At 42.0% G+C, this 11921-nt stretch overlaps 1 pseudogene; it reads right to left on the bottom strand.

Annotated features, from left to right (window-relative positions):
* Positions 1–5905: 5905 nt before the first annotated feature.
* On the bottom strand, positions 5906–11555 carry LOC125530331 (annotated as a pseudogene).
* Between the last annotated feature and the right edge of the window lie 366 nt (positions 11556–11921).

The raw sequence follows: 11921 nt of genomic DNA, 5'->3' as shown, positions 1-11921 counted from the left end.
ATCCGGGACTCTGAACAATCTTCGGTACATCAAAATGCATAAACTCATAATATAACTGTCATCGTAACCTTAAGCGTGCGGACCCTACGGGTTCGAGAACAATGTAGACATGACCGAGACACGTCTCCGGTCAATAACCAATAGCGGAACCTGGATGCTCATATTGGCTCCCACATATTCTACGAAGATCTTTATCGGTCAGACCGCATAACAACATACGTTGTTCCCTTTGTCATCGGTATGTTACTTGCCCGAGATTCGATCGTCGGTATCCAATACCTAGTTCAATCTCGTTACCAGCAAGTCTCTTTACTCGTTCTGTAATACATCATCCCGCAACTAACTCATTAGTTGCAATGCTTGCAAGGCTTATGTGATGTGCATTACCGAGAGGGCCCAGAGATACCTCTCCGACAATCGGAGTGACAAATCCTAATCTCGAAATACGCCAACCCAACATCTACCTTTGGAGACACCTGTAATGCTCCTTTATAATCACCCAGTTACGTTGTGACGTTTGGTAGCACCCAAAGTGTTCCTCCGGCAAACGGGAGTTGCATAATCTCATAGTCATAGGAACATGTATAAGTCATGAAGAAAGCAATAGCAACATACTAAACGATCGGGTGCTAAGCTAATGGAATGGGTCATGTCAATCAGATCATTCAACTAATGATGTGATCCCGTTAATCAAATAACAAATCCTTTGTCTATGGTTAGGAAACATAACCATCTTTGATTAACGAGCTAGTCAAGTAGAGGCATACTAGTGACACTCTGTTTGTCTATGTATTCACACATGTATTATGTTTCTGGATAATACAATTCTAGCATGAATAATAAACATTTATCATGAAATAAGGAAATAAATAATAACTTTATTATTGCCTCTAGGGCATATTTCCTTCATATCTATCAAGTTACGAAATTATCCATCAGACTACCTGCCCAGGTACATCTGAACAGAATGGACTAGCTGAAAGGAAAAATAGGCATCTTCTAGAGATTCCACGGTGTATGATGTTTGCTATGAATGTTCCAAAGTTTTTGTGGAGTGAAGCAGTGATGAATGCAGCCTACTTGATGAACATGATGCCATCCAGGGTGCTTGGATATAAGACACCAATAGAATGTCTTACTGGGAAGACTACATATGTGGTTCCACCAAAAGTATTTGGGTGTACATGCTTTGTGAAGGATTACAGGCCTTCGGTTGATAAGCTAGATCCAAGGGCATTAAAGTGTATATTTGTGGGATATTCTAGTAAGCAGAAGGGGTATAAGTGTTGGTGTCCTTCGGAAAGGAGAATGTTCGTGAGTATGGATGTGGTATTTAGAGAACATGAACCGTTTTATGGGGAACCAACAGACTTAACTGATGTGTTTCCTGATTTGTTTACTAATGATATGTTAGACGCAGATTGTGAGATAGGGGGGAAAGATGAAAATGATGATGCAGCATCAAAAAGGATGATCATTGGGATAATTCCGGCAGAAACAGAACAAGAACCAAGAAAGGGGGAGCAATTTGATACATCAAATGAAGCCCTCCGGTGGCCAAGACCAAACGAGGAAAGGGGGATTCAGGTGTATACACGAAGAAGGCGTACTGAGGAGGAACAAATGCGAGTGTTAGAACCTGACCAGCAAGAGCAAGAGCAAGAGCAAGAGCAAGAGGCTGACCAACAAGATGATACTCAAGGTCAAACTAATGACACCAAATCTTCCTCGGAAAGTGGTAACATCCCTTCTCAATATGGTGACCTTGATATTCCGATAGCTCACAGAAAGCAACCACGATCTAATGCCAGAAAATTGCCATCTAAATTGGATCCTTATAAAGTCTCCAACTATGTATTTTATGGTACTGCTGGTCCTTCTTATGAGTCTTTTATCGCAACATTGGATTCTGCAGAACCCTTACCATGGGACTGGCAGGAGGCAAAATTAAATCCAAAATGGAGGGCAGCAATGCTAGAGGAGATGGCTGCTCTTGACAAGAATAATACATGGGTAATTACTCCACTTCCAGCTAACAAAAAGGTAGTAGGTTGCAAATGGGTGTTCACCGTAAAACAGACACCTGATGGGAAAGTAGAGAGATATAAAGCCAGACTAATGGCAAAAGGATATAGTCAAACATATGGGATAGATTATGATGAAACCTTTGCCCCAGTGGCAAAGATGAATACTATTCGAGCTTTAGTGTCAATTTCAGCAAATAATAAATGGAATTTGTGCCAAATGGATGTTAAAAATGCATTTCTTCATGGGGATTTGCAAGAAGAGGTGTATATGGAAATTCCACCGGGTTTTCATAGTCCTGAAACAGAGGGTAAGGTTTGTAATCTGAGAAAATCACTATATGGCCTAAAGCAGTCGCCGAGGGCCTGGTTTGGAAGACTACGCAAGGAGATTTGCTGCTTGGGGTATCGGCAAAGCAATGTTGACCACACACTCTTTTTTAAGCATAATCATGATCGAATTGCAATTCTTGTGGTCTATGTTGATGACATTATAATTACAGGAAGTGATGAGGAGGAGATAAGGCGTTTGAAGAAAATATTGTCAAGGACATTCGAAGTGAAGGATTTGGGACATTTACACTACTTCCTAGGAATTGAGGTGTCCTATGGAGCACAAGGTATCTTCCTCTCACAACGAAAATACATGCTAGATTTACTTGCTGAAACTGGGATGCTGGAATGCAAACCTACTACAACACCAATTGAGCAAAATCATAGAATTACCTCATGTGTTGGTGATCCAGTTGATAGAGGCCAATATCAAAGGTTAGTGGGAAGATTGATCTATCTCTCTCATACTAGACCTGATATAGCATATGCTGTGAGCATTGTTAGTAGATATATGCATGATCCACAGTCCGATCACCTCAATGCCGTGAATCGAATTTTGCGGTATCTCAAAGGATGTCCTGGGAAGGGAATTTTGTTTTCAAATTGTGGGCATCTAACATTAGAGGGGTATACTGATGCTGACTGGGCTGGATGTTTAGACGATAGAAGATCTACGTCGGGCTACTGCATATTTCTTGGGGGCAATTTGATTAGTTGAAGAAGTAAGAAACAGAGTGTAGTGGCCAGGTCTACTGCAGAAGCTGAACTGCGATCTATGGCTTCAGGTTTATGTGAGCTGATGTGGTTGAGAATACTACTAACAGAACTCCAGCTGTATAAAAAGGGACCACTTCAACTGTATTGTGACAATCAGGCCACCATAAAGATAGTTAACAATCCAGTCCAGCATGATAGGACTAAGCATATTGGAATTGATCGACACTTCATTAAGGAGAAGCTAGATGAAGGAACACTTCAAATTAGTTTTGTAAAATCTGGTGACCAACTAGCTGATGTATTAACTAAAGGTGTTAGTGTTTTATCTTTTGTAAAAACATGTAACAAGATGGGGCTTATTGACATCTTCGCCCCATCTTGAGGGGGAGTGTTGGTAGTACTTATTTGTAAAGGTAGGACTAGAGGGGGTGAAAATGTAAAAGTGGTTGTGTATACATAGTGTACCTGGGGAACTAACGAGAACAAGTTTTCCAGAAAAATCTTCTCCTCTCTCTCTCTCTCTCTCTGTGTGTGTGACCCTGCTTCCACCCGAGATCCACCCAAAATCAACTTTAGCAACCATCTCAGCCCCTCGGTTGGTGACACTCGATTGGAGCAGCGCTTACGATCCTAGTGTCATCCGGTTTGGCGACATGACACATCTCCAACAGCTGAGCCCCCATCCACTAGTGGTGCATGGACATAATGTATTTTCTCAAGACCATCGTGATTGGTCGATGCTTCTAAATCATTTTGACCACGTCAGCATTCTTAATCTCAGGCTTTACTATATGCCGGTATGTCATTTTTACATTACTGTAACATGCTAGCAAGTCAATAGGGATTATAACCAAACTTGAGAGTTAAACTTCGAGAATTTGTCATTTGGAAATTTAAAATGCCTACAAAAGTGAACTTGTTTAGTTGGAGTATATGTGTTTGTCACTGAGTAGAAAATAAGATGCTTGTGTCCTTATCCAATTGTTTATATGACTTCCTGTGAACCTACTACAGGTCATAGGTTACGGCCAATTCTTGATGAAAGAGATGACAAAGTTTCCTAACATTACCATCTTGAAGCTGGAAGTACTAGCATGTGGACATTCCTTTGGAGCCAGCTCGTTCCATCTTCTAAGGATGTCTAGTGGTATAAGAGAGCTGAAGCTTAAACTTCTTGACATGCCGAGGGGACTGGAGGTAACAATATACTTAGCTTGAGGCGACTTCCATGGCTTAGCTGCGAGTTGCCCTACTCTTGTTCTTAGTTAAGGTTACATACTCATACTGATGTGAATGCAACCTGGGTTATTGACTTTGTGATCGCTTTTATTTCAAAAGAGTAGCACTTACAAGTCTGTCTGAAATGTCAAAACAAACTGATGGGTCATATTTTTAGCAAAGAAACGGGGACCCTCCTTTGATCTTGTTCAGCAAATGTAAGAATCTTACTATTTTATATGAGAATTTTTGTGATGGCTATAATAATGTTCGAAGTACGATTTCCTATATGCATAGCGCAATTATACTTTCTGTAGAATGCTTGCTCCAAAATTAGTTTATTTTCTAGTAGTACTTTGTTAATTTTGTTGTTGACATATCTAAGAGTGTTCTATTCATGCAGTGTAATTATTTCTAGTTTCATCTCTGTCTTATCTCAAACTGTAAAAAGTTAAATCTTATTACTTATTAGAACTTATATGCCAATTGTTCCAGGGACAAATTGCGTGCCGATCAGGTTGCAGGTGTGTTGAGCCATCAAACTGGGAAACCAAGGAACTCGTGCTCCGTTGCCTTGAAGAAATAGAGATCGATGGCTTTATAGGAACTGAACATGAACTCGCTCTGGTGAGAAGGTTATTCAAGTGGACAACAATGTTAAAGAGGATGACAGTACATTTCAATGACTCGGTCACTCAAAGCAAGGGGAAAGAGCTTTGCCAGCTGTTACTGAGCTTCTCTACGCCAGAAATATGTATGAAATTTCTGCACTAAAATTCCTGCAAGGGCAAAGGACACCAGTTTTGTGGCTTGCAATGGTTGTCAGTTCATAACAGCCTACTTTTGTGAAACTGAAGTATGAGACCAGCAACTTGTTTCCACTATTTCTGAGGCTGTACTCTTGTAGCTTATCTTGTTCTACTAAAACTTGTTTTCAGTATATGTGAGACTGGACTATGAGGAGCAACTTGTTCAACTCTAGTAAGTTGTTTAAGACTATTTCCAGTATTGTGAGGTCGAAGTCTAGCAACTTGTTTTCATGTTGGAACCACATTTGCGATGGTTTTTGTCATCCAAGGCTTAGCTGCAGGTGTAAAGTTGTGCAAGTTACAACCTGATGTGATGCAGGGATGGCCATTTCAACTTCAAGTGCGGCACTAGAAGTTGAAATGGAATTCCAAGCCTAAGCAAGACAGAAGATCGTACAGCATAACAATTTGGTAGCACTGATTGGTCGCTTGAGTTCTCTGCACCTACGTCGCATGTCGTTGGACCAGCGGATGGAGCGGGACGAGGTGGGGGCGCAGAAGCCGCTCTTCTGAATCGCCGGCGCTTAGCCCCTCCTCTTCCGAGGTATACTACCTGCAGACTGCAGTTGTCAGCAAAACTATCATTGTGTTGCACAAACTTCACCTATACTAAGAAAACCAAATTAAAGGGGTTTCCCAGCAATAAAAAAAATGAGAAAGGGAGAGGCACATGAGAGTCGCTCAGATATGAAGAAGAGAGAACAGACAAAGGTACAAATATAGACTCAAACACAAGACCAAAACAATATATTTGAACAATTCCCAGGTTTGAACAATCAATCCGCACGGAGATCATGGGGCGGACTGAATAAGTCAATATAGATTAGAATGTAGTGTACGTGTACACAATACATTGATATCAGGTCTCAAGGAAACCATAAAGTATAGACAGAACTTGGTAGCCAACTGAGTCATGAAGCAGCAATGTGAACATGGCAGGACTGTGCCAAAGCATTACAACCAACATCAACGACCGTCCACTGGCCAGCGCCGTAGACCAAAGCACCCATAGTCTATCCAACTGATTGCAGGCTGAGTTGCATCAAGCACCGTCCGACCAAGCTCAAGGTTCATCGGAGTCTTCCTGCTTCTCTGTCACATGATAAAAAGAGACAAATGGATCAGAACAAGTAACTCTAAGCGGTAAGGAAACCAGATACGGTTAAATTTATTGGGTGCCAATTATTCTCATTAGGTAATCTGTAGCAACAAGTTAAACTTCAATCACGGTGTAATCTTTAACGATTGAATTGTTATAATCTTTTGTGTGCCAAAACAGATGTATATTGGTAGCATAATGTTTTCTAAAACAGAGTGGGCTTTCTAGTGTAGCCCCCAAATGAATAACATCAAATGGAGAGGACTCGTTTTCAGAGCACAGCGTGTGATGATAAGCTCGCCTCTTTGTGTTTGGATCAGAAGCAAGAACTCTGAAGCCAACAGAAAAATGTACACGAACTAAACTGTAAGTAATATGGTAGGCTCTCACTACAGTACCAACTAGTAACTACTAAGCAGCAAGGAAAACGAAGAAATACATTTTATCGAGTGGTAATTATTCTCATAATATAATGTGTGTCAGCAAGTTAAACTTCAGTCAGGATATAATCTATGTCAACTGAACCGTTATAATCTTTTGATGCGCTAAAACAGATGCATATCGGTACCATATCATTTATGGCAACAAGGGCCTCTGAACTTGTCAAGCAAGTGGGCAAAGATTCATGTCAAAAGTACATTAAATCGTAAGTTTAACATTGTATCTCAAGTTCTCAGCAGATAATGTCAGCACAAATCATATAAGACACCACCTTTCATTCATTCATCAAATATGGCAGGAGGTGAGCATCATTGACGGCAGCAACTATGACCATGACCAAACCAACATGAGACTAATGATTGCTGCATTTTACATGTGTGTTTTCTCGATTCTTATTCAGATCCATGACTAGCAACAAGAGTTTACTGAGACAAAAGCAAATGGTAATTATACGTACATCACAAATTTTCGTACTCCAAACATAAATTGCAAGTTGATCATCCAACAGCTAAAAAAAATGTGAAGAAAGATAATTGTAACATAACTATGCCATCACCTGATCCAGGATACAGGTAAAATGAGCCTTCCACAAAACTCTTGACATAATAAACCATCTAATATGACTATTCAACAGAAGGGCGGTTTGGGTGCACTGATAAGGCATCCCGGAACGCAGAAACCATGGTTGCATCACGAGAGTAATTCTGATACAGTTTGATCTTCTGGAGGCATAACAGGTGCTCCATGCCGACTGGTATACTGCCACCCCACTCCGCGCTATTGAGAGCGAGGGTTCGTAAGTTGGGCATGGCCCCTGCCTGAAATCCCAGGTATGCCATAATGTCTTCCTTTGAGTGAAATGTGAAGTGCTCCAGAACCAGGAATAGTCCTCTTCCCAATATAACCCTTTCTTTAGGGAGATGCGACAAACTAAATTCAAGTTTGACGAGGGAGGGAAGCTCCCCAAGAAGATGAACCTCCTCAGTTGACGTCTCCTCCACACGCAGATCGAGGATACGAAGGCAATGGAGACCACCCATCCATTTGGGAACTCTATGGAAATTCAATACAGACCCGCGACATTCCTCGATATGTTGAAAAGGATTGGATAATGAGCCCAGCTGGTTATCGACTTTAGAATGAGACCCATAGAATCGAAGATATTTGAGGTTACAAAGCTGTCCAATGGAGTAGGCCAAAGCATCAAGTTTTGGCTTCTCAAAAGACCCCACATAGATTACCAGTTCCCTAAGATCGGTAAGCTCGCCAAGACCCATAATGGCCTTCATGCTCGGATTGGTCACCATACGATATATTATCAGACTGCGTAGTGATTTCATATCCCCAATCCATTCAGGCAGCCCTTCTTCCATACCAAAACTAAGATAGGACAAGCGAGACAAATGAACTATATCTGAGGGGATGCTCTTGAGATCTGCAAAAGGTATGGCCAGCGTCTCCAAGTAAATAAGCCCTTTAAGTTCAGCTGGGAGCTGTACAAGACGTGATACTGAAACATACAAGTACCTCAGCTGAAACAATTGGCAAATAGCGGTGAGGTCAAGGGTCCCCATGACTCACTAGAACTGTCCTGATCAATTCTGAACACCCGGAGGTACTTGAACAACAAAAGAGGAGGCATGGAGTTTCCCAACAGTGCAAATGATCGAACTTGTGATAGGCTAACAGAAATAGTTGCTCCATCACCAACAAAGGATGTCAGAGATAATCGACGAATCTTGTATTTGCTGCCATGCAATCTTGCCATGCCTTCATAATTGTATGCCACACTTACAAAGTTATCTTCAGCGCACTTGCTTAGGATCAAGTCAAGCATCATGTCGTGTACTCTGCAACACACCTCCTCCTCCTCATTTTCATAAGGCTGAATCATGCTTCTGTTGATAAGCTCATTGAAATAACTCCTACCAACATCCTCCAGATCTTGCACATGCAAACTACTGATAAAGCCTTCAGCTATCCATTGTCGAACCAGATCATCCCTTGGGATTTCGCAATCCTCAGCATACATACCAAGGTACAAAAAACATGCCCGCAGATAAGCAGGAAGATGCATGTAGCTAAGGTTTAATATACTCTTCATCTCTTCCAAGGTAGGATTTGTAGCAGACTGGGCACCCAAAGAATCCCTTATACTCTCCCACCCCTTCCTTGATCTTTCTTCACTTGCTAATAGGCTAGCTATTGTGATAACTGCAAGTGGCAATCCATGACACTTCTTCAAAATCTCAGCCATGATGTCTTCAAGTTGGGGTGGACAACCATGTGCAGACCCAAATACTCTATTCAAGAATAACATTCTTGAGTTTTCTTCACTGAGAGGTTTCAATCTGTACATGCCCTCACGGTCATTCTGACAGGCTACGATAGCTACACCTTCTACTCGTGTTGTAACTATTACTCTACTTCCATTACCCTCTTCTGGAAAAGCACACTTAATAATATTCCAAGCTGATTCATCCCACACATCGTCAACAACAATAAGGTACCTGTTCAAATGTTTGTAAAGGTTAGTTACATTATAATATAATATGATTAATTTATAGACGAAATCATCAAAATCTTGACAAAGTAGGTTCAAGCAAAAAGGATATATGGAATTTTCTGAGAAGCTATGAATTATCATAATGAATGAAAAAGTAATACCAAAGCTTATAATTATCCATGTCTATCACAAAGGCCTAAAAAATAAAAACATTCACAAATCTTGCATGCATGGATGAAAAATCAGTACCAGATATGTGAACTGGACATCATAATTCAATCTTTAGATTAACTATTTTCACCAAAAAGAAATGGTATGGAGGGGTATGTTTATCCTAAATGTAAAAACTTTGTCAAAACGCCCTACCAGTTTAGCACATATGTCACATAGACATTCAATAGCCCGTCTTTTAGAAACACTCTTCTTACTGAAGGCACATGGGTTTAACATGTTTCTATTACCCTAGCAATTATGGCACTGGATGGAAAACATACCAATAATTTAATCACTTTTTTCAAAAGATGTATGTTTTACATCTTTTATTTCCGACTTTAAATGTCTATCATAAACACAAAGCACCAAACAGTCAGCTTGGATGGATAAATATCAGTACAAAATGTATATTAACCAATTACTTAGCTCAAATTTAACAAGTGTAGCCCATGCAAGTGACTGCTGATAGTGAGTAATACCTTTTCTCTTTCAGATGTTCCCTTAGCTCTTTAATGATGTCGTCAACCTTGCGAGCGTGAGATGAAACGGGGTCGTTCATCCCAAGTTTATATTGTAAATTGTTGAGTAGCTCACTCATATCAGGCCTCTGTGAAACTGAAAAGAATGCCTTGCAATCAAATTGCGAGTCAATCTTGTCATACACCTGTTTGGCAAGTGTAGTTTTACCAAGACCACCTAATCCCACAATGGATACCACCTTGAGTTTCTTCCGAGTATCCATCAACCGAGTGACAACCTCCTCCCTTGGGCCATCAATGCCCACGAGAGTATCTGCCTCCTGATATACCGCTCGCAGCCGAGGGTCAACAGCCACATGGCCAGAGGCAGGCTTCCAATCATCAATCTTATATCTCTCACGTCGATCATTCGCCTCCAAGGCAAGAGTCTTGAGCTCTTCCATCAGGTCGGCTATCCGAAGGCGTTGTCGAAACTTCTTGATGAATTGAGTAATCTTCTCTATGAAGCCTGCCTTGGCATCATCAGCTCGAAATTGGTGCACGAAGTCGTCAATACAATTCTCCATGTCATAGGACATATCCCTAACATGATCCACCCAGTCCTTGACAGTTGGATCGAGCTCATCATCCATGAGCTCGAGCTTCTGGAGGGCAGCGTTCATGGCGCTGAGTTCCTTCTCAAGGAACGAGGCCTGCTTCCTGACCCCTGTGAACTTGCCGTACTCGTCACCCATGAGTGCTTTGAGCTTGCCGATGAGGGGGTTCATCACCCCACTCGCCACGGTCACAATTTCGCCAGCCATCTGTGAAGCAAGAGTTAGTGTGGGCTTTTTCGATGAAGACATATATTTTTCAGATAATACAACAACGTCTGTGAACTAAGGGAGTGTTCGGAGTCTCTCCACTCCAGACTCCACTCGCGGAGCCGACGGAGTTGCAGGCTAAATTAGCAGAGCTGCAAACTAGGTGCTCCGCAGATCCCTGAAATTTCGCGGAGCCGGTGGATAACCGAACAGGGCCTAAGAGCCTGTTCGGACTCCCTCCCGGCTCCGCAACTCCGTTCCGGAGCGGAGCGGCAACTAGTTGTAACTTATGGAGCAGCTAAAGCGATGCTCTGCTCCGCTCCGCTCCGTGACCGAGCAGTGGAGCCGTGGAGGGCTGCCGAACACAGCCTAAGTCTGCAGATAGGTCCATGACAATACATTTTTGTTGTTGTTGAATACACGCTCCATCCCCAAAATAAGTGTCACTAAATTTGAGATACTTATTTTGAGACGGAGAGTGTAGTAAAACAATACATAGGGTTCAGAAAAATATACTGGATTTAGATGGGTTCACAACAGTACAACTCAATGGTTTTCAGATGGATTCACAACAATACAACAACACATTTGGGCATTTGGCAGATGGGTGAATTAATAAAGTGCTAAAATTTCTTATAAGCACTAAGTACAGCGTAAGTGGCACTGAATCTACTCGTCTGAATGAACCACCTGATGTGGGCACGTAGATGGGGATGTCGGGAAGGCTCCGCGGATGAAGGAGAGGAGGCGGACGGGGATCGGAGAACGGGCGGCGGCGAGCCGGAAGCGGATGAGGCGGTCGGGGAAGGACGCGGATCTGGATTGTGTGTGCTGGCAAGGAGAAGGGGAGGCGACGCTGGAAGGAACTAGGTAGGGGAGATGAGCCGGTCAGTGGGAGCGAGGAGTGAGTGGTGAGGAGTGCTTTGACGACAACCCCACGCGACGACCGACACGACGACTCGGCTGCCTCGCGAACCAGACCCACTTCCGCACGTTCTCCCTCACGGCCCAGCCCACTGACTAAAATTAAGAAACTGCAAATAAATCACGTAAGAACATTTCCCTAGAAAAAAACGTAAGCACATATACTGTATCATATCCCGTCAAAAAGAATATATACTGTATCATATATTCTCAGAAAAGAAAACATACATTGTATCATGCTAAAATCACACATACTGTAGTCTATGATTTTTTTCCTTGAGAAAGATGCACGACAGGTTTCATGGTTTCTTTAGCTTAGCTATCTACGGTTGTTGGTCCGTCATTGGTCTTTGGT

Source organism: Triticum urartu, unplaced genomic scaffold (assembly GCF_003073215.2).
Source record: "Triticum urartu cultivar G1812 unplaced genomic scaffold, Tu2.1 TuUngrouped_contig_6238, whole genome shotgun sequence".
In the NCBI taxonomy this organism is placed as follows: domain Eukaryota; kingdom Viridiplantae; phylum Streptophyta; class Magnoliopsida; order Poales; family Poaceae; genus Triticum; species Triticum urartu.
Note: the sequence above shows the minus strand (reverse complement) of the source record. Positions and strands in the feature narration are given on the sequence as shown.